The sequence below is a fragment of the Sinohyriopsis cumingii genome, chromosome 12 (genome assembly GCF_028554795.1).
Source record: "Sinohyriopsis cumingii isolate HCF-2022 chromosome 12, ASM2855479v2, whole genome shotgun sequence".
In the NCBI taxonomy this organism is placed as follows: domain Eukaryota; kingdom Metazoa; phylum Mollusca; class Bivalvia; order Unionida; family Unionidae; genus Sinohyriopsis; species Sinohyriopsis cumingii.
The window spans coordinates 45,932,350-45,956,999 of NC_142972.1; the positions used below are offsets into that span (position 1 = coordinate 45,932,350).

Genomic DNA, 24,650 nt, shown 5'->3' on the forward strand with positions numbered 1-24,650 from the left:
GAACATAATGGATTATAAGGACAATAACCACCGAGAATCGACATTAGCACTGATAACTATTTTTAATTCTTGTTATTTATGGAAGAATCGTCCATCATAATAGGAACCAATGACATCGCATAAGACTTCCATCTGCCATTCTTTTTATTATTACGACCTAGCGTAAAATGAAAAACTGATTATTCTCGATATTGTTGTATTGATTCAAACATATTGATGAACAAACCTGCATGACGACTATTGAGATGAATGTTGACGTAATAAAATCTTACTGATAAAGTAAGACACCCCAAGGAAATTTATCGTTCTTCTGATACTATTTTTACACTAAATTTTCTATCGCAATCCCTGGAGTATCTACTGATGCTGCTTGGTTCAGCGATCTAGCATCTACAGTCTTCGATAAATCCACGTCGCTACAACAGCTTACAAAATACAGTTACCAAAGATGACGAGGCAGAAACAGGCGATAGTGCCATGATATTGCGGGCACCCATATATATATATATATATATATATATATATATATATATATGCATACATACATACATACATACATATATCGCTGGCAAAGGGCACTCATCGCCTTGCCTGCACACACCAGCCCATATTCTATCACGACGTACGAATTAAGAATTCTCTTACGAGTATGATAGTATTATTTGTATTAAAATATTAATTCTGCCTAGTATTATCAACAACCTCCTGTATAATCCAGAGACAGCTCTTTCTGATATATATATATATATATATATATATATATATATATATATATATATATATATATATATATATATATATATATATATATAGATAGATAGATAGATAGATAGATAGATATATTCTGCAAGGAAGGCAGTCTTGACTTGGTTTGACAACGATATATTGCAGTCAATGAAAACTCTCTACTTTTCTACAACATTTCTGATCTGACGTCTCCTAATAGACTGCATAGAACCACTTCAGTCACGGTGCTATGCAACAGGATGTCGGGTTATGTGCAATTTGGACTCGACTAAAAAGCGAGTATATATAGATATTTTAACTTATATAAAAATGTAATGCGTTAGACAAATAGTTGACTGGTAAGAATTATTACAAAAGAAACTATTTTAAACCAATTGTCCGTGTATTTAGAACGTAAGATCACAGGTGAAAATCAGCCAAGCACCGGTAAGTGGTGTGTGTGTGTGTGTGTGTGTGACATGGATTTTAACGTAGCTTTGACAAGTTTTCAATCATATCGCTACGGTGTCCTCAGAGTGGCACTTCATAGTTATGTCTAGCACTGGGACAGCATTCTGCAGACATGTAGCATCAGGTCTCACTCAGTCACATTATCCTGACAAGAGGTCGATCACTCCTAACACTAACCTCTGTGCGCCAAGAGAGGCGGGTGCAAGTACAACTTTTAAAGTCTTTGGTTTGACGCGGCCGGGGTTCGAACCCGTCACCTTTTGCATCCGAGGCGGACGCTCTAACTACTTAGGCCAACGGTGCCATCTGTTGGAAGGGGCCCCGAGTAGCCGAGAGGTCTAAAGCGCTGTCCGTTACGGATCACTGTCATCTCGAGTCTCGAATTCGGCTAATGTGTGTAATGAGAAAGCTTGCCAGTAGCTTCTCGTGGGTCGGTGGTTCTTTCCGGGGTTTTCCCGGGTTCTTCCTCCACCATTAATACGGCCGTCATGTATAACCTATCGTGTGCTGAAAAATGGTGTTAAACCCTACAACAACAACAACAAAAACAACAACCATCTGTTGGATATGAATAAGTATTTTATGTGGTGTAGATAAGGTCATATACCTTATGTAGTCTATTTGTACTTTTGACATAATTATTACATTATTCTTGATGGGGTACGTTATGGTGTAACCTTGTCTGGAGAAGTGTTAATATGACTCATAATATAAATAACATTGCAATCCATATTTTATATGTCACGGTTATTAATATTGTGGTTTGTTTTTATGGGTTTAACGCCATTTTTCAGCACTCAATAGGTTGGCCATACGTAGCAGCCAGAACATTTAATGGAGAAATAATCCTGGGAAAAATATTGTTGTTTTGCGTACAAAACATGATGTATTGTAGAATTACGAGAAATTTGTGTAGGTTACTTTGCTACGTAACTAAGAAAGACCTTTTTATATTCCTAAATGCCTTACATATTCATCATAATGCTTTGTGCCCATGAGACTATAAAACTCAAAGGCAATACATTATCATGTGCTAGGTAAAAAGCGTAATTTTAAAGGATTTTTTTTAATGAGATAGTTTGTTTCTTTGATGTTTATATGATTATACTGTATCTTTGTTTCCAGCAGATTAGTAGCCCAACTCCATAGAAGGGAATATTGTTTATCGATTCGACAAGCCTGAATTTGTCATGGAGAAATGGATAAAATTAACTCAGAGGTATAATAAACGAAAGATAGCCAACTATTTGAATTTTACATTTACATTACCTTTTCTAAAATTTAAGTGCTTCAAAAATGTTATCAATTTACCAATGACAGTATCTGTTAAATGCATCGCCACTATCATAGTTTAAAAAAATGACTTTATTCATAATTCTAGCTCTGTGAAATAACCTTCGTTTTCTGATTTCACTCATTGTTTCATGATTTTCTCTTAGAAAAGGTACAGTTGGGATACTTAGCAAATGTTTTAATTGAAATTATGAAATTAATATTTTCTTGATTTAAGAGTAGACCCAATAATACCAGGGTACCATTCGCGGAAAAAGGGAGAAACCCAGAAGAGAAAACTTTACAGAAGGATATGATAATCATGCCTACAATATGCAAGATTTATTATTTTACTTGTTTGTGTATGGATCTTTAATATCTATCCTGGCTTTGAAATGAATTTGTTGACGTCATTAACTTTCTCTTTCCGTACATTACACTTTAAGTTCATAATTTCAACTTTGCAATCCTGTCAGCATTTACTCTCTTTTAGGAAACTTTACACGCAAATTGGTTTTGTTAATCGTCTGTTAGTATTCGCAGATAATTTTCAATGATGACGTCAATAACTATCAAGGGATATCGCTATAGTCATATTGATAAACCTCTATAGTAACGAAATCGAATTTGGAAAACCTTGGAGATTTGACAACTTCTAAATGGGATGCCGAATGTACAATATCAGCCTTCACTAAGTGGAAAACTATTGGATTCTGGCGACATGGCTAAGGTTCAGTTTGCCGCAGAGAATTCGTTTGATGACTCAGGGCTAATCAAATGTTTAATATGATCTTTACCAAAAATTTGATTTTATTCCCTAGAACGATGATTCGAAGATGTCCCCATTAGATATTTAAAAATAATTCAAAAGGATACATATTAGTGCATATAAGGAATGAATTTATATTTATTTATTGTTTCATTTTGCGAAGCCATGAATTCGGTAATGCTGCAGTTCCTATTGGTTTAGTTTTGCATGTCAAGAATTTGGCAATGCTGAATTTCCTATTGGTTTTGTTTTTATACCAATAATAGGAATTCAGAATAATATGGTGAGTATATCTCTTTCTGTAGCTTAAGAAAGAAACATTTCCGCTAAATGTTTTCAGACTTTGGAATACCACCCAGCTGTTTAATTTAATTTTATGGGGTTGACAGATTCAATAGTTCTTAGTTCCTAATTCGATTTGTACGATCGCCAAATTGGCTGCTTCAGCCTAAACGTCCAAAGTTTTATTGACTCCTGTAACTTCATTGGAAAGACATTAGTATTGCTCCATCTCAACGGCATGCCAGATACTGTTGAAGTAATCGAAAATTAATACTTATGGGAATTGATTCTCTATATCTTCCATCAAAACACTTTTGCTTCGAAGTTTTAGTTTGCTTTAATATAACTTTTAAATTTACAGTAGTAAATATATTTCAGCTCATTGAATAACCAACCACTTAACCTAGTCATGCACTAAAGCCTCTATGATATAGTAACATGAGACGACATAACTTACCATTGTTCGCTTAGAATATCCGAGATAGAAGAAGCACATTGAACATATTCGTATACTGGACATATATAGCGAAGCTATCTGGATTGATTTTCCTTTGTCCAATCGTAAGCTCTGTACGTTCCTCTACTTTATAGAGCTGATACAAGTTCATATTTTCCAAATTCTAGATATGACACACTCGTCACAAAGTATGCAAATCTTGTTAAACTGTAGCATCAATTACCTGCAATGATAAGCCAAACCAAATTAAGAAGTATGTAGAATTATAAAGGACGTAAGACATAGCAGATGCAATGCTATTAAATACAAAAACAACAGTGACCTGCCCTGGTGTTTGTGGTAACAATGCCAGAAACTTTATAATTCCATGTGTTATCATTGCTGTAAGCTGCTGTACCTTTGATTGCAATAACTGTGTATGTTATGTTGGGGGAACATTGACAACAGCAACATTAGTAGTGTCTAAATAAAACTAACACTGGATCAAGGTAATCTATGTTGGTTTATCTCCTTGCATAATCATATGCTAATTACGTATCGCCAACGCTAAATAAATGTTAACATATGTGATGCATGTTCAAGAAATCCACGCAGGGGATTAACCAGATATATATATATATATATATATATATATATATATATATATATATATATATATATATATATATATATATATAATTCAGGGTTTGAATAAATAGTCAATTGTACTTAGAATTATGTGCATTTACACTGGTTAAAATGCACGCCTACATAATTATAACGCACGAGTAAGGTTTTGGTGTCCTTTTCTAAAGCCACTGATGATATATACCACAATAAGTTCTCACCTTTCGACCTTACTCTGTATTATGACTGTTTAACTTCTATAAATAATTTTTAGTTTTTTCTTTGACTGTACCCTCGTGTTCTTAGGTACTGCATGCAATCCACTGGAATTTGTTTACCTGAAGCGCTTTCTACACAATCAATCCCATTAAGCTTGAGCGTTAATCCATTGTCAACGGTTAAATCAAGACAAATATATTCCATGTATATACCCTGTGCGCCGTGATCAAGTTCTATTTTTGTTTTTTTTTATCCAGTCTCGTGCATCATCATCAGTAATACCGGTATTTACGTGTCACAGGCAGCGAAATCATGTTTTACCATCATTGTTACTGTTGCTTATTCCTGTGAAAGATCTGGCTATCGACTGAATAATGTGAATTGCTTATTGCAACCAGTGCAACAAAAACTGACTTACCAATACATCAATTAACCTTATGTTCCATTAGCACAAAAGAAGAATTGATTTCGTTTTATTTCAGTTAATTAAATCATTCTGGCTTTTCAGTATAGCCTTTATACGTTAAGTACAGGATAAAGGTGTAAATGGCGGATAATTTCCGTTGGGTCATTTTCGCCTGAAATGGCTCCTTGTGGAGTGAGTATGTCCTTGATTGCTTTGCATGTTAGCCCTTTGTCCTTTGCCTATACCGGTAATATCGACGGTTTCTGTATTTTGATTTTAAATATTCCATGATATATTTATCGGAGTGAATAGCCCAAGATAGAAAATACAAAAAGAGATGCAAGTATAATTCTTTCCGTTTTCCGCTCAAAATAAATAATAAAATTACGTTTCTTTCTTACCTACAAAACTGAGTCATTATTTGATCTCACACAGAAGATCTGTCTCCTTTCGACAATTAGATCAGGAACAACATGTCCGTTTTGCAGTGAACCAAAACACTGTCTCGTTTTAAATAATTAATCAAGGAAAATATATGTACTGAACCCTCAAATTATAGTAAATTAAGAATAAATTTAATACCATTCACATTTCTTGATATATCTTCGCTGAATGATCCAGCTGAGCTTTGTCAATCCTGACAAGGAAGAACATTATATAAAAGAACAGCCGCCTGCTACATCCTGGACAATACAATACTATGATTGAAATTCCTCGACATGACTTTAGATAATCTTGTTTCAGCAGCCAGCCCCCACCCCATATCCCGCCACACGCATACATGACACGAACTTTGGAAGTCAAGATTAGGTTACCTTTATCCAAAAGTCCACAAGTTTGGGTTATTGTTAGTTTTCTTTAGTTACGACATATACAATATCCTGGATGATTCTCTTCCTCTATATCAAATTGTAAATATTTATTTCTGTTACGAGTTTGGCTCGTGTGTGTGTGTGTGTGTGTGCTCTGTATTGTCCCCGCATAAACACCCTGCTACACGTCGAAAAATAATCAACTTTGCTATTTTCCTGTGCCGTTTCCCAAATTTAGTGTCAATTTAGAATGCTCGTGTTGTTGTAATGCGTTTCAATTTGAATCCTTTCGATATTTTTGGTAATTTAGGCGCCTACCAAAGTCTAGGTCTTTGGCTATGCCAGCATTTTGTGCCTGTGTCATGAAACATCAAGGCGTTCGACCGATTTCTCAAGCATAGCAAAGATGCGTCAGTCAATTAAAATTCCTTGAATGTTATGTAAATTGTCTCATAATCCAGTATTCGTCCATTAAGTAAGATAATGTTGTCCTTCGGACATCTATTACAATATAATCGCAACAAGACGAGAATCTAAGTATGAAACAAAATAAATGTATATATGAATCACATGGCCGCTACAGAACACATTTCACCGTGATAAGGCTCTTTCAGTAAAATCAGAATTGCATTTAGGCAAGCTATTGCATGTGCCAGCAGAGTTTAAGACGAAACCGTGTCAAGGGAAATTATTGATGAATAAATCAAACATATATTATTTATATTTCTTTTGCATTTGAAGAGTCCCCGTTAACCTGCTTGATTCAAGAGGGATATTAAACCACTGAAGGCAATTTCGAAATTTCAAACCTTCAAAAAAGCATCAAACCATATTGAGTAATCCGAAATGCAACAACTCTTGACAATTTATGTATCTTTGTCATAATGCTTCAATGCATACAGTGAATACAAAGAATCTTTTTTTTAAAAAAATTGGGCATAAAGTTATATATCGAGTAGATCTTTAATACATTTACAATACAGTCGACATTAATTAAATATTCGATATTGTATCATAAAAGACACAGAAGATACAAAGACGGAACACACACAAACAATATATATAAAAACTGTTAAACTAGTAACAATATTTGTTATAAAATAGTTTGGTTACTACATACACAAAACTATATTAGTGTTTTGGTTGTTAGCCGACGTAAAAATCTAGTTTGACATGGACTAGCGATACACTGAGGCTATAATGTGTCAGTCGCAGCAAAACAAAAAAGCCGTTTCGTATTTATTACATACCCACTCTTTTACGCTTTCAAACGAATTGGGATTTATAACCGTTTGATCGCTGCGTCCAAAATATCTACGCGCACACGTAAAAGGAGACACATACGTAGCTCCCTTTTGTATCCTGTTATACAGATTAACGAATTGAACACCCGTATCGAAGCCCATAGCATTCCTGTAAGATTAAATGAATATGTAATACAATACAAAGAGTCATATTCCAGTTTAGCAGTTTAGATAATATTGTCTCACTTTACATGAAAAGGAGTATCTATGCAACCACTAAATCTATACTAGAGAGAAAAAGACGGGATCGATTGCCTTAAAATAATTCTGACCATATATGTTAATATACTCCCTTCTTCTTATTGTTTAGAGCTTACTCAGCTTAGTTTATAATAGACTTGGTTCACTTTAGCCTAGGTAACAATTAAAAGTTGACACGAAAACGATCTTTTACTTTGGTATAGAGTTAAAGATCGTATAGGATCGAGATGTGTCGTTTGGCATTTCTACTACAGGCAGCATGTTGCCATTTCAAACTTTTCCTACCACAGACCAAAAAATGAAGTGCCTAACTTTGCTGTAAATTTAATATATCCATACATTTATCACCGGTATAAATTAAATAGTGCATGTGCTATTGCATCACCCGGTTTTCAAAAAATATTTTTTTAAACAGTTTGGCTCGTCTAATAATATACAATAATATGCGAGTGGTTGTGTTTGTGTGTGTGTGTGATTTGGATTTAACCTTACTTTTCAGTCATATAGGGATATATGGCAGTGTGGCAGTTTATAGTAATTTGTAGCACTGGGGCATCATGCCGCAGACATTATCATGTAGTATTATATTCCACCCCGTAAACATTCTTTTGACTCCTGACACAAGTCCTAACACTAACCTCTTTTCATAATGTTGAACACCAAGTGAGGCAACTAATAGTACCATTTCTTTCGGTATGACCGTCGATTTTCGAACCCGCGACCTCCCATATCCGAGGCAGACGTTCTAACCCCTTAGGCCACCATAGGGCCAATAATATCTATCAGGTAAAATATCAAAGTGATGATATGAATATATGCATGTAATCACTGCGTTTGAAGTTGACAATAATTAACTATTCCTAATTCATTCGTGTCCACTTTGTTTCTTCTTTTGCTATAAATATTCAGACCATTAAGAACGATATTGAATCTCATAGACGAAACTTTGGTATACTGCCATATCATGATCATAATTGCATGCATCGGATCGGTCTAATATACGACAGCACCTTAACGTTGGATTATTTTATATTGCAACAAATAAACTTATTTCATATATCTGCAAGCAGAACCATGATCAATCAGCCGTGTACCTACACCCATGGGTCGTCAGAAAGACATTGAATACACTTGGTATATTAATGAAGAACAGCCAGAAACGAATATTGTCTAAAATAGATTCGTGTCTTCTAAACAGTAAAGGTGAGTGTATACACCTCCCGTTTAAAGTTTAGGCTAAGGTCACTATAAACACATGCCCATAATATGTTCGATATATATATTTCACTTTACATCGAATACTAGGAAACCGTTATATCTTTGAGCTTTATATATGAAAATTTAAAATTTGCAATTTCCTTTAGAATCATACCATAAAACTTTACTAATATATTAGGCACTTTTCAAGATCTCACTTTCTATTTACATTTCTCTAATATTCCATCGAATCGTTTAGATTTAAAAAATGTCCCATGTCTAGAAATAGGTGAAGGTCGTTTTAGTAATGCAAATAAATTGTCAGCGCATATATTTACCAGTGTATAACAATTGTCGCATGTTACAGTTCCTGTTTGAAACGATCTAACACGTATGAGAAATCTGGAAAAATATATTTCAGTGTCGATTAAGGTATGCTGTAATCGTTAATAGAGATATTTTCTCTATAATATAAATAACGTATTCAGAATATTATAGAGATTCAAATATAACTCTTTAATGTTCATCTTCAAAGTCAGTTGTCATAGAAACCAAAAAGTTCAAAGAATATGAAGGATGTCTTTACCTGGTGATGGGCGTTACCTACTATCACAGTGATATCATGACTTTTTGTACATATTAACTCATCTTCAAATACATTTTGACAAATAATTTGCTTTACTATTTGTAGCTATAAAAAAAGGTTACTGAGAAAGACCGTTACAGGCTTATACTGAGAAAGTATGTTTACTTACCAACGAAGAAAGTTGTTTTATATGTACACAATATTGGCAACATTACATGCACTGTGTGAAATGTTCTGTAGAATTTGTTTTTTTTAAATGTGACGAAGAATGTGACGAATTATCTAACTTACCACTCTCACCATAACATATCTGCAGCAACGGGGGCACTTATTTGCAGTTCCGTTTTGTATCACATAACATAAACGTTGCATAACTATTTGCTTCAGGAATCGGAATTTCGAACTTCCATCATTGAAGAGTAAATACTTGTTCACTTTTTCCTAAACACAGATGGGAACAAGCTATTGTCTAATTTTGCAATCACTTGCCTGCTCAGTTAAAAGTTTAGTCACAGCTTCAAGAAGGAAATGAAAACACGCAGCTTCAACAGCAACAACAGAAGTTGAATTACTAGTGATGTGATTAGTAACTGCTATATTACGTGGTCCTGGAACTAATACGTTAGCCGATGCGGTATGAGGAAACGTAACCTCCAACAGAAATAAGAGGATTTAGCGTCAAATATCCGTTCCTGTAGTGGCAAATTAAGGTTAATTCCTTCCTTCGGGGATTAACAATGTACTAGGATTTGTGTTTCCCCATCATATTTGCTGCTGTTATACAATTATCTGCCAGTTTGTGTCAGAATGACTTGTACCATACCAAGTCCCAAGATATTATGCCAGAGTAATTGTGAAATTGTATATCATTGTAATAAGTAGCTACACTTTATGCTACTTGCGCAAAGTCACCTAAATTCCATGAATTTTACAAGAATATAAACTTTATCTACATTAAAATCATTTTTGCCAATATTGTCCGTGTTTTAATGATTGTGCTCATGTATGATCTTTTTTAATTCTTATTTCTTTCCCCATTTAAAGCGTTCGTGTGCTACTTTTGTCAATGTGCGCAATTATTCCTTTCGGTTTTCGCCACAATTACTGGAAGCTGTATTAAAATATGTTACCATTAAATAGAACGACAAAAAGAGTGAAAAAATAAGGGTTTCTTATTCAAATGTTAAATAACGTGATGTTTATTTTACCTTCAAATATTCTACATATTTTAAAGCTCCTTAGAAGCACCCTAGGTAACTGAAACTTAACTGGTTTTACCGAATATTTCATAAGCAGGTAACTTATAAGTATTCTTCTGTTGCAATTGTAATGTGTGCCAATGTTTGTTTTTCGGTTAATAATATATTTGCAATGCTTCTAAATAAATACAATGGCTACAGATGGAAAATATATGCCTTCCTTTTCATAGAGACACCACATGTAGTTAAACATCTGAATCTCCTTAATGAAATCCATTTAAAAGTCATTTCTTGATTTATTTCGCAAACTGTAGTCTTTTCATTCATGATTTTTATAACAGTTAAACTGGTTTAATTACCTTCTATAGTTTTAATCCAATATGACATACAACTTCAAAGTAGAAAAATTGGTACCATTCTATAGCACATAAATTCAAAGTAGTATAATGGGTACCATTCCATAACATACAACTTCAAAGTAGTATCATGGGAACCATTCCTGTCTTTGTTTCATAAAGTGCACAACAATTTACGTACTGAAGTATTTTTGTATCCTTTCGTGTATTCTAATAATTACGTTTATGATAAATCATACTCTTTAGTAAGTACTTGTTTTTCTGAAGCTAATTATATTCTTTAAAATAGTCGTGCACATGTATGGGTATTTCTAAATCAATTTATAACATACCATAAAACCTTTGTTCGACACTCCAAGGAATTACATTTTCTTGATTGGTTTGTATTTTCATGGATGGTGTTCCCATCTAATTATGATACAGGCATTAATTGGTTTATGCCCCATTCAAGCAGCAGAGGAGATGAACAGACCTTTTGCTGGAACGCCATTTTTGAAAAAGTAAAGATTTCTACGAAAACGAAAAAAATAAGGTCAATAACGCCAAACCGAAGTCTCTAATTGACCGAGTTTCTCTAATCGGGTTAGTTTATTATTTTACTTTATCTTTTTTGTTCGTTTTCAAATTTGTATGTGTGTTTTGTTTACCTGCTGGACGTTTCATTGAGGTCGCACCTCCTCTGCTTTTGTAATGTGTAAGTAATTATATCATTATAATATCAATAATGGAATCTCACACAGCTAGATTAGCTCAAGAGCAACTAGAGGCAATTAAAAAATATGTCCATGTTCGTGACGCTGTCAAGCAGCAACTACAAGCGCGTAAGGAGTCTCAGGTGGAATTTGCAGAAAGTACAGAACAGTTATATAAACCAATTGTCGAACCAACAAATAAATTGTTACAGCAGCTGAGGCGGCTCATAAAGCTCTTGAGACATTACCTGTTGATACTGCTGGCCGTTTTCAAGCAGCTCAACCACCACTCCAGCAACCTCCTCAACCACAAGCATAAGTTCAACCACACCCTATGCCAAGAGTTAGAAATAACATCATGGAAAAAATAACAACTGAAGGTATTACCGATATCAAAGATCGAGACCAAGTACTGGATATTGCTGCGTTTGGATATCATGATAGAGATAAGTATGTAAAACCCGAATATTTTAAAACGTTTTTAAAAAATGCTGATTGGAGAAGAGATGTGTATCTACATCTATAATGATGCTCCGCAAATCAGATCTGAGGAAGATGTTAATAACTTTAACATTTTTAACCAGACAGTAGATGAGCATATTAGACGAGCATTGCTGGAAAGGAGGCAAAGAGAGGAAGAAATGAAGTTCCAACTTGAAGAAGCAACGGCAAAAAGGAGACAAAGAGAAGAAGAAATAAAGTCGAAACTTAAAGAGGTTGAACGAGAAAGGAAACAAAGAGAAGAAGAAGATTTGGAATGTGAAGAACTGAGACAAAGAAAGAAATTAAGTTCTTCACCAAGTAAAAATGAAGCAAATTGGAAATCAGTCTTCGGAAACTGGGAGAAAGAAGCAGATAAAACTAAGGTGAGGAAAAGGAGCAACTGGAAGTGGTCTTGTTACTCGAGGAAATGGTTTTATTACTCCATGTCCCAATAATGTCCTTGTCGATGTTGAACGATAAGAAATTCGAATTGGAGCAAAACGTGCAGGAAATAATTCCCCAGAAATCCCTGATTAAGCAGCTGATATTTGTCAACGATTATTTTCAGGCGGTATCATGGATATTATTGTTTATCGGTCCCTCATTGATGAAATCGTTGATGATTATCACAGTGATTAAGGGTATTCAGTTAAATACAATGACTAAAATAAGATGATTGTATATATGCTCAACCTGGACCTATAATGGTCAGGGTGACAAATTCACGATAAGAAACATACATAGTTACCAACGGAGATGGCCTTGGTGATGTTGTTCAGGATCTATTTAGAAGGATAGCTCCAAAAGCAATATCGATTGAAAACCAATTATCAACGAAAGCTATTGACGTTGTTTGTGATAAAGGTATTGGTGTTGTTGGTGATGTTGCTAGCAAAGCATTCGCGGCAATCAAGGATAGACTAACACGATTAATGCGAAGAAAACCACAACCAGTATAATTACCCAGCACTTAAGTCATGCCTGCAAATGTTAGTAAAAAAAATAAATCAAGCTGCAAATCAAAAAGTAGCAGAGTTGGCTGGTGTTTCCATGTCAGAAAAATAAAAGGAAAATATATAACAGCTAGTCTGATAGCAGGAAGTGGTCTTCATGTTAGACGATAACAATTATAATCAAATGTTCAAATGTATATCTGATCCATCATTTGACATGGATGCGCCAGTTTTCAAGGATGAATCGGTACGCAATTATCAGTATTATTCTTGTGACTCACGTGTACCGATCAGCGTGGACGAATCGAATTACATGTTCAAGATATAAGCAGATATTTATTTACTTGCTGAAGCGTTTATTGAAGTAGAAGGTAGACATTTAAAAGCAGATAATACAGCATACGAACTTTTAGACCGACTTGGTGTTCTTAACATTGGTATTATGGCAATATTTAACAGTGCCATATACATGATTCACGGAAAGATATTGAATCGTGTCTCGAATATGTTGATATTGCTACGACGATATTGGGTCTGGCAGGATACAGAGATGATTACTGGAGGCCAGCTTGTCCGTCAATGATGTTTGCAGAGTATACCACTGATCACCCCGAGGGTGTCGACGTGAGACTAAATGCAGCTGGGGGCGCAGTTGCATCGAATAATGAAGATTACAACTTTGCATTTGCCGCACGTAGATCAATGTTAAATGGCGAAGAACATTTTTCATGTGTGATCCCATTATCGCATATCTTGGGATTTTTTAGAAATGTTAGACAAGTTATATTTGGAGCTAAATACACTATAGTACTTATAAGAAAATCCCGGACAATGATGCAACCTTGCGACTCAACGCAGTTGACGCTGGTAAAGTAATACTAACAAAAATGGTGTTGTGGATGCCAGTAATGCCTCCATCACTTGCCGGAAAACAACGGTTACTCTCATTCATGGATCAAGTTGGTAAATCATTGTGATCATGGTTGACAATCGCTACAGATAGGGTTCAAAGTAAAGTGATTTATTTAAGTGGCAGATAGCATCACAGGAAAGGGTTTCTGCACCAAGACATATATTTATTGCTTTTCAGTAAAATGCGAGAATAGATTCACAAGAACGAAATCCAATGGTATTTGACAACTTGAGTTTCTGAAGTTGCTATGAGGATAAACGGACATCACGAACCCTTCTGAAGAAGTTTTATTAAAGTTTGATGAAACTCATGGTGCACGTGCTTATCGTCGGTTGATGACACTAATGGGGCTTAATCAAAATGTTGACACTGCTTTGCAGATATCTAATCGGGATTTCAAAACATTAAATCCAATATATTACTTCCTGTCGTTGATATACATTTTCGAGCCCGTATAGCTCGACTGCATGCAGATGGTTACAGAGCAATCGCTGTTATTATCTCAGACAAAGCAATGCTACTTGAAGGTGTTGGTTGACGAATGAAAGTTACTGATACTCTAGCATACAACATGTAATTAAATCGCTCACGATATTTATAATGTCATATCATTATGTTGATGTCAGCCTTACTCCAGTTATGATTAAAAAGCTTCAATCAAATTCAGCAAAGAACTGTGGAATAAAATTATCACTAAAGCAAATCATATCACAGGTGGTCAAAATAAACTATCATTGTCAGAACGTCAACTCAGACATTTCAATACCCCCAAACAATCACAAACAGGCGTTAAACTCACTCTTTCTGCTGGTGCGGTTAAAGACTCAATTAAAACAGGCGGTATATTTCCACTTTTTGCAGCTATATAAGCGTTAATAGCCGCTAAAGCCCCAACTTTTTCAAAACCAGCTGCACTTGGTGATGTTGGAACTGCTGCTGGAATGGCATCATCGAAAGCAACAGGACAAGGATTCACAAAAGGGAAATGGGTCTAAGATTACCAGGAACTCCTTATCGATATTAGAAAAGGTCTGAGACTTCCAGAAACAGTTCGTTAATTCTTCCAATGTCAAATTGTGCTTTGCTTGATGCTGCTAAAAATTAAGTATAAAACATTTTAGAGGTGTTTTATGCATGATCAATTACCAAAACAACCAAACAATATTGAAACATGCATTATTAATCTCTATAATAGTTCTGGTCCTGGTACTCATTGGGTGGCATACGCAACTGATCCACGGGGAATTATATATTTTGATTCGTAAGGACTGTCTCCACCAAATAAATGTATAGGTTACGTAAAATCAATAAAATCTCCAGTCTGGTATTCAACATTACCAACACAAACAATAACAGATCCGCCAATATGTGGCCGTGAAGTAATTGCTGTACTCGACGCTATATCTTCATCAACATTACCGCCTCATAAAGTCGTGCACGAGTATACACGTAGACGCTAATCGTTTTAAATAGATCTTAAAGTATAGTGGTAGGTATTTAAGGAAGATCTTCTCTTAGTAAGACTCAGGTTGAACCTCAAGGCGACTGATCTAAATATTTAACCTAACGAGGTCAAGGATGAACTCGCTAATCTTTTGAATCTTGCAAATGTAGACCAAAATGAAGTCGTTGTTTTTCAGGATAAACAAGGATAATTAAAGACGATTAATATCCGGTTGACAGATATTATTCTGCGGGTTTCAGATGCAACAGAAGATAACTTAGTGGTGTTTACTATCAACGGTAAAATTTACAAATTAGATGAATCAATTATATCAATCATGGGGGGAATTGCTGGACGTATCAGAAGAATTGAAATTATTATTTAAGGCGATCTCAATATGAGTAAAAATACAATTATTATTGTGAGAGAACCAAAATCAGATGATCATGTGGCAATAAAAAGATATGTAGACAGCAACAACAACACGATAAGAACTGAGATAAATGATCGTTTATTAACCACAGTTGATACAATGAATGGTTCTTTCAATATGACTGATAATAAAATTACTGGTCTTGGCAAACCAGAATCAAGCGATTACAATGCAACGAAAAAATATGCCGATGATAGCATCATTCCGATCATGAACTCGTTAATGACAATCAACGATGGAATTACCATATTTAGATTTGAACACTCTAATCATGTACAAACGTTTTTAAATTTTCGTAGAAACATAAATAGAGTCATTAGCAATTTTTTTTAGGAAGGCCACCAGACATCGACATTAACCTCTCTGATATAAAAACAATTACCGATCGTGTAGTATATACGGTAACATATGGATCAGAATTATGGTTACCACTCAATATATGCATTAAACACCGTGCTGAGGTTAACAGTGTATATAGAATTTTAATTATCGGTACTGCAACATATACAATATCTACAACAATTTCCCGGCGTTTTCCACTAACCGGATCCTCTGGATGTATGTTGGTCATGTTAGATCAAAACGACGAGGGAATAGTTGAGGTGGAACCTGAAGAAAAAGGCAACCCCATGTTGTATTATTGGTGTCTTAAGTAACAAAATATCGCAGACGTGTAATTGCTGCTGACATAATTTTATATTCGGAGTCTGCTGTTATTGCTTGGACAGGCGCATTATTATCACCAATAACAATATCATCACCAGCAGTTGTAACAATTTGTGTTTCAGCTGCAACAACAATTAGCGGTATTCTTAATATTATCGCAAAAAACATGTACGTATGCAAACACAAAATTACGTTATTATATCATAAAATTACATATAGCAACGGTAGCATACTCCAAATTAGTGATAGGAAAATATAAGATTTCGAGTTCAAGGAGATGATTAAAATTTACAAGGATGTAACGAATTTGATAGAATCCACGCATGATTTAGAAAATCAGGATTTAAATAAGAATGTCAACTCCAAACGAGCTACTTCAGCAGATAATATCAATGAGCTCAGCTAATCCAGATTCATGCAATTTCAGCGAAAGAAATAGCGCTAGCACAATCAAGAGTATATTGCATATGGATCAAATTCATTTGGTGGTTTACCAGCAATAGTTCACTGGTATTTGCAAATAAAAATAAACCAGATGGAACTTCTGACTGACATGTTGTCAGAATTCCTACAGGTAATTATCAGATTGAACAAATAAATGATGAATTGCAGTGCAGAAATAAATCTATAACACGAAAAAGAATCAAACATAGCTATCACAGTTCACGAACCAACTTTATCCGCTGCGATAAAAATAAAAATACGGGTCAATGATACTATCAATGAACATTTCCACAAATCCGCTAATTTAAGGATACAATTCAAACTTAATGACCAATCAGGACGGTTACTTGATTTAAGAATTGAAAATCTTAATACTAATCTCTAAGTAAAATCTTTAAGATGTCAAGGTATATTACCATATTTTTCCTAATACTCAAACAATTTCAATAAGATGGGGTAAATCAAAATAATCTCCTCGCAACAAATTGTGTAATGACATTTTAATAAAGAAAAATATATTTGTAACAAAATTTATTTTCTTTTACTGATTTTTCGTTAATTTGATGGGGTAGATAGTATTGAAATGATAAAAATCTGATATATTTTTTACTTTTGGTGGGTTAAATAGTACTAAAATATCAAAATCTCATCAAAAACAGAAAGAAAAGAAATAACATAATACAAATATCAGGTAGGAGTTTTACAAAATCTGAATCTCTTGACAAAGTCAAGGTTAAATATTATAATCTGAATAAATATTGCACAATAAATATTAACTTTCACTTTCGTCACTAAGATCAATTTCAAAATCCCTTTTACTATTTTAATTAATAACTTTGTAATTGTTATCTGACATAAACTTTATCAACTGACTTACGCCCGTGTTAATAATTTTTTTGGTTGCAGAAATAATATCATTAATACTTTCGTAATTCGTTTATATATATATATATATATATATATATATATATATATATATATATATATATATATATATATATATATATATATATATATATATATATATATATATATATATATATATATATAATATTCATCAAATTAGACGATATTATACAATTGTGTAATATAGCGCAAACACAACCTCTAGATTTCTAAATGAATATTTCACTTACCCCTTTTATAGTCTACACAAAATGACGGGGACTTGCAGAATACCTCAATCACGCGATAATCTAGAACATTCTAGAATGACGGTTTTTCCAGAATATCTCAATCGTTTGATTTTCTTGAACATTTTAGAATGACGAGGATTTCCAGAATAACTCAATTACGTGATTTTCTAGAACATTTCTAGAATAACGGGGATTTCCAGAATAACTCATTCACGTAATTTTCTTGAACATTCTAGAATAAAGGGGATTTCCAGAATAACTCAATCACGTGATTTTCTAGAACATTCTTGAATGACGGGGATTTCTAGAATAATTTTGCGTAGAAAATAAAATGCACAGAATCGATCTATCCCAGACAATCTACAAGTGCACTCTGGAGTGAAAAGAGGTAAGTGAGATATTTTTTCAACTATCTTGTGTTGATTATCAGACAGCTGGTTAAATTACTGTACATTTGTCTATAACTAGTTTACAATGACACACACATTAAAATATTAATTAGTCGTATAAATATTACGCAGTAATAAGCGAGGTAACTATTTAATTACTCTGCTGCAGAGAGTTTTAGCTTGACAGAGTTATCACCCTTCAACAATAGAAGTCTCAAAATGGATAAATAACTGTACCATTATGATATTTTACGCCGCATTAAAAAAAAACACTTCACATGTTCCATGACTGACAAAGTGCACTAATATATCTAGTATCGATGATAAATAGAGTTTCTGAGTTTGCTGCCAGAGGCGTTACGGATTCGTTTTATATCAATTATAAGATACCGGATTGCTAGAACAACTACATCTCGGCATTTATACATCATGATGGAAAGGAGAATAAAACAAGAAAATATACTTAGCTATTCTGAATCTGCCTACGTTAAAATTAAGAATATTTATTACTAAAATAATCAAATATCAAAAGTATCATCTGCACCATCTGTTTATGATCCCGTAGCTAGACATAAAATAGTTTATCTCAATGGACTTGGACGTGCTGGTAAAACAACTCATGTAATTAAATTTTTCTTGAACAGTTGATTTGAAATAGTTCTATTAACACCTACACACAGATTCACATGAGAAATGAGAGAAAGAAATATTAAATCATGCACTTTCCATAAATTCTTTCGATACAAGGGAGATAAATGGACTCCTGAACCAATGGGAGAGAAATATGTTCCGAAGATTATTATTTAGAACGAAATATTCACTGTTTCGTTAGAAACGTTAAAACTATTTCTTAATTAGTTACTGACAAAAAATACTGCTGTAATAATATGCGGCAATCTTGGTCAACCACCACATTTTGTTGGATTGTCTCCACATAAATGGCTGAGGAATTGATTTTTATAATTCTTATGAAGAAATAACTAATGATCATAGAGCACAGGATCCAGAGTTAAGACAGTTTACGAAATTCAACAGACTACAACCAAATAAAATTCAGTGTGAAATAATGCGTGAAATTATTTCAGAAACTCCTACTAATAATGTTTGGAATTTATGGAGACCAAATTATTTGATAGTGGCAAGTAGAAAGATAGTTCCGATACACTTCAACAATTGATTATATTACATAAAGAAATATTTTAAAATGTAACCGTACCATTGTGTTGTCGACCAGCAGCTACGAGGCGATAAAATATTGAAGTTGATCGTCATAGAAACAAAATCTTGTATTAAATGATTATGTTTTAGTTCCTATCAGTGTTGTTGACAGCGCGTTAACTATGGACAAAACTCCATGAACGCTAGGATACGCAATGACAATTCATTCATCACAAGGATTATTCATCTCTGATACGAATGGTCAAATTTAATTTATCTTGCAATGTCTCGAGTCAGAAGAATATCTCAGTTGCGGACGGTTATTAGTTGCAGAGGAGTATGATAGCCTTTACATAAAATAATAATCCAATTCAGGAAACCAATGTTGGCAATGGGGATGATATAGTAAGAAAAAATAGTTAGTTATAAACAATGTGACAAAAACATAAGGGTGACTTTCATCTCGATGCTGAATTTATCATGACATTAAACCAACAACGGAATAATCATTGTGTGAGCTGTAACACAGTACTTTTGTGGCAATATTTAAACAATAATCCAAGAGAGTTTGCCTTAGACATAATTAATAGTAATTTTGGTCATACAAGAGAAAATGTGATGTTTACCTGGCTTGAATGTAATCGACGTCGAGGTGCTAGTTTACAAAAGTGAATGCGGTGTAAATTGTGTCTTCAGGAATTACTTGTAACTTTTCAAGTACAAATCCACGTTGTGGAGCAGTTGAATCTATTCTGTAGATTGCAGGTCTATCGGTAGATCTTACCGCGCTAGAAATTGTATTCTGCCGTAATACACCAAATAGGATCAGTCACTCTTTTTTTCCATCTTCAAGTTCACCAGGTTCATATAAATATTCTACAGTCACATTACCTAGCACTGGTTGTTTTGAAAAGTCGTGTCGTTGTATTGGAATGTGCTGTTTTGTAATTGCATTAATGGATTTCATGGCATTTGTACGAGTAACTTCATTATGTAACGCAGCTATCACACTTGGTAATCTTGCAACCCATTCGCGAGATCTCATACCTTCCTTAATTATTTCCTTCGGATATTGATATCCAAATACCCGCTCATCAAGTTTCGATTATATTGTTCAACAATTGCCTGATCACGATGAATTGCTGTATTTCCTCGTCTAATTTTGACATTATGTTTTTTCATCAGAGATGGTACTGCATCAAGAAATTCCTTGCCAGGATCAACCTGTAGTAACTGTAGCCATAGCCAGTGTCCTCGTTGATAAATACATTCGAAAGCAGATACAACTTCAGATGCTGTTTTAGTTGATAACAGCTTTGCTTCTTTATATCTAATTGCAACATCAACGACAGTTAACGCGTGTTTGTATGAACGTGATTGACGTCTACCAATTTTAATAGTATCGTGTGGTAAAAATAAAATATCTGCTTGATGATTTTCATTAGGAGTGCTAACATCAAAATGTGCGTGCAGAATTGTTTTAGGTGATGGTAGATAACATTTGCCATATTGCCTGTCGTGCTAACCAATTTCCAGCTACATAACGTGTAACATTTGCTGCATCAGCGAGTTTACTAATAGCTGCTCTACCCCTCCAATATCCTCTTGGGCTATAATAAATCGATTCCATTATTTTATAATAATCGGTTGATTAATTACCAGCACCTAACACTAGTTTGTCTTTCATTGCAGATCCTATCAACCGATTAACTAATGATTCTTTAAAAGATTTCTTAATGGAATTTAACGAGTGAATCAACTTCACATCTGCAATATATCATTGTTGGAAATCTGGATTTTTAGAAGATACATCATGAACATGACATGCTTGATCAATAGCATTTATTGGATACTCTTGGTTGATCTCGCTTGTCAAGTCGAATATCAAGCTGGGTTCCAGGACTAAAATAATTACATCCAGGAAGATGTTTTTCTCCTAGGTATTTAGCCCATGGAGTTCCTGGTAATTTCCCTGATGAAGTAGCGATATCCCCACCAATTATATTATTAGAAATAAATTTATATTTATTTTTACCACATTTTACACATTTACCTGTAAGTGCACGCTTTTTCTATTTTGTTACTATTGTCGTTAATCCACTTATGGGGGTGGATGCTCTACATCGAACACAATATAAATCCATATTATATATTATATTTGTATAGCATGGATGTCATTGATTTCTCAGCGACACGAAAACAAGAACCAGTTAAACATATTTTAGCAAAACCGAATTCCATCAGAATGATAATAACATGTCCATCTGGGTCGGGTAAAACAGAATTATTACTTAATTTGATAATGAAATAGCTAAAATGGGATCAGTTGTATTTAAGTAGCTCATTCACTTGATGATCAGAGATGTTACGATGTACTTAAAGAATTTAATGAAAACGCAAAATCGTTGGACGAAGATGGTAATGATATTATTGATTTTATCACCGATATTGATAAAGCCCCATCTGGAGATAACCTCGATGGATTTATTATTAATTTAATAGTATACGATGATGTAATGCTGAACAAACAGTAAAATCCAGCTAGAACATTTTCTCGAGGCAGACATAAAAATACTTATGTTATTTATGTTAATCAGCGATATACACAAATATCTAAAGTGATCAGAGATAACTGTAATATTTTAGTTGTGTTTAATGGAGTTGATACACATACTCTGCTAAATATACATCAGACCTGGTGTAGTGTTAAAATGGACAGATTAGGTTCAGAACCTTTTCGTATAGCTCTTGATAGAATATTTCATTGAGAGACTGATATAATAATGATTTAATTACAGCAGCAGAGGAGGTGCGACCTCAATGAAAGGTCAGGGGCGAAAACAAAACACATATACAAATTTCAAAATGAACGACAAAGATAAAGTAACAAAATAAACTAACCCAATTAGAGAAACTCTCAGTAAGTTAGAGACTTCGGTTTGGCGTTATTGACCTTATTTTTTCGTTTTCTTAGAAAGCTTTATTTTTTCAAAACTGACGTTCCAGCAAAAGGTCTGTTTACCTCCTTTGCTGCTTTATCAGGTCCTATCTCCGCCACCATTACATTCACTAATACCGTCACGAACACCACCAGGACGCATGACCGTACATGTTTTTCATGAATGACATTTTTATGTTTATATAGATAAGATGTCATTCGTTAAGTTGCTTCATTTACCAGTTTTTGTGGTGATTTTGTGGATTTGCTTACGTTTCTTGCATACCAGGGACTTAGTTTTGCTATATCGAAAGCAGCTATGTTGATTAGAAACGATTATGTCAGAGGCTCCCAACGAGTTTATATCTGTCAATAGAAAGCTCCAGATCTTTATTTTTGTTGACCGAAGTTTTTTTTTTTTTTTTTTTTTTAACATATTTGAACAATCCTTGCACTCATCGCGAATGAAAAACTTTTAATTTCGGTTATAATTCATTTACATTCCGGATCAAAAAAGAATCCATCACATATCACTTTGTGTAAGATTTGCCTACACATTGAGTTTCGTCTGCTTCTTACATCCATATTTAAGCTTATATATTTAGAAATAACACGTAGTATTTCTGAAAATGTTCCCATTAGGATTAATAAATGGTTTCAGTTACTTAGGAGTTTCGGTTTTATGCAGAAAGCTTACGTGAATGAGGCAATTATATATATATATATATATATATATATATATATATATATATATATATATATATATATATATATATATATATATATTTGAATAACAATTATTTTTAGCCATCACCATCCACATTTGCGATGCTTCACCATCCACATTTACGATGTTATTTCCTCTGGATGACATGGAAACATATTCACATCTGTAATAGTCATATACAAATTCCAATATTTTGGACATATTTTGTTGACACCGTGACGTAGTGTTAACGAGGTTTTGACTATTTTCTTCGCGCATATCTGAGACCAGAAGGAAGGAACTAAACGTTGATTGATACTACAGTCGAAGTGTAAAGTGAGAAATGAATGCTGTAAAAAATTGTATTTGTAAGCAGAAACATTACCACTCTTTCCACAGCAAAGCTCAATAACCTTAGAAAATTATTTCCCATGAGGGATTCCTCGTGGCAAGCAGTGCCAACATAAATTTATGGAATACACTGGAGTACTAGAATGTGTTTCATTATTTGATAAACCTCTCAACACACCATATCTTTGGGGTTTGTACGTGCTTTGGGCATAGATTGTCAGATAAAAGTCTTAAGTCAAAGATATTCAATGGACTATAATCGCTAAATATATCCTCTGGAGAGAAACACTGAAAGCAAATCAAGGTAAATTATTATATTAGGTTCTGAAACTGTAAAGACCTGAACCATCAAATTATGAGTTACAAAATCGGATGATCGGTGACAGCTGGAATTGGAATACTGGACTGATGTAAGAATGGCCAATGACCAGTTCAATCATTTCTTGACTGGACTTTGTAAACTGATTTACAAAATCTTGATTCGGGATATAAAACATTAACAAAATTTATAAATGGTCGCAAGGTGGTATATGTGCTTAATCAAGTAAACTTATTGCAAGTGTTCTTCTGATTTAGATTTTTATGTGTATTCCGATCAATACAGTAACTATACAATTATATCAATAGATCATAGTCAGGAATTGTTAGATGTTTTGACGTCACGACAATGTGTGCTAGCAAATCTGAGTTTTACAGGGACACCAATGCTACTGGTGACAAAGAAGATCGAAATAACCAATTATATAGAAATCTTTGAAAAACGACACCAATACGTGACAAATCAAAGAAAAAAGACGCAGGACCCTGATCGTACCATAGATTAAATTGGATCGTGGTATGTGCTTTGTAAATTTGGTAAAATGTTCAAGAACACGTACAATTTATACTGTTTTGTTTTTGTTCTTGTTCTATATTGGGGCGTGGGTGTAGTGGTAGATTGGATTGCTTAATACTGCACTGTACTTGTTTTCTATATGAACGTTATAAGGTAGAAAACCTCTGATCAATTACACAAATATAAATTCCAAACAATAAAATAAATGAATCATATCTACAGCGGACCTAATGTAAGAGAACTATA

The 24,650-nt window shown here is 34.0% G+C and overlaps 1 protein-coding gene across 1 annotated transcript in view; it reads right to left on the minus strand.

The window, feature by feature from the left end:
• The window catches only part of LOC149786376 (uncharacterized), an 83,956-nt gene extending 79,772 nt beyond the window's left edge, over positions 1-4,184 (minus strand). The window contains exon 1 of the mRNA XM_089978192.1: positions 3,978-4,184. The gene's annotated coding sequence lies outside the window, so the exon portion shown is untranslated. The remainder of the gene's footprint in view (positions 1-3,977) is intronic.
• Positions 4,185-24,650: the final 20,466 nt, after the last annotated feature.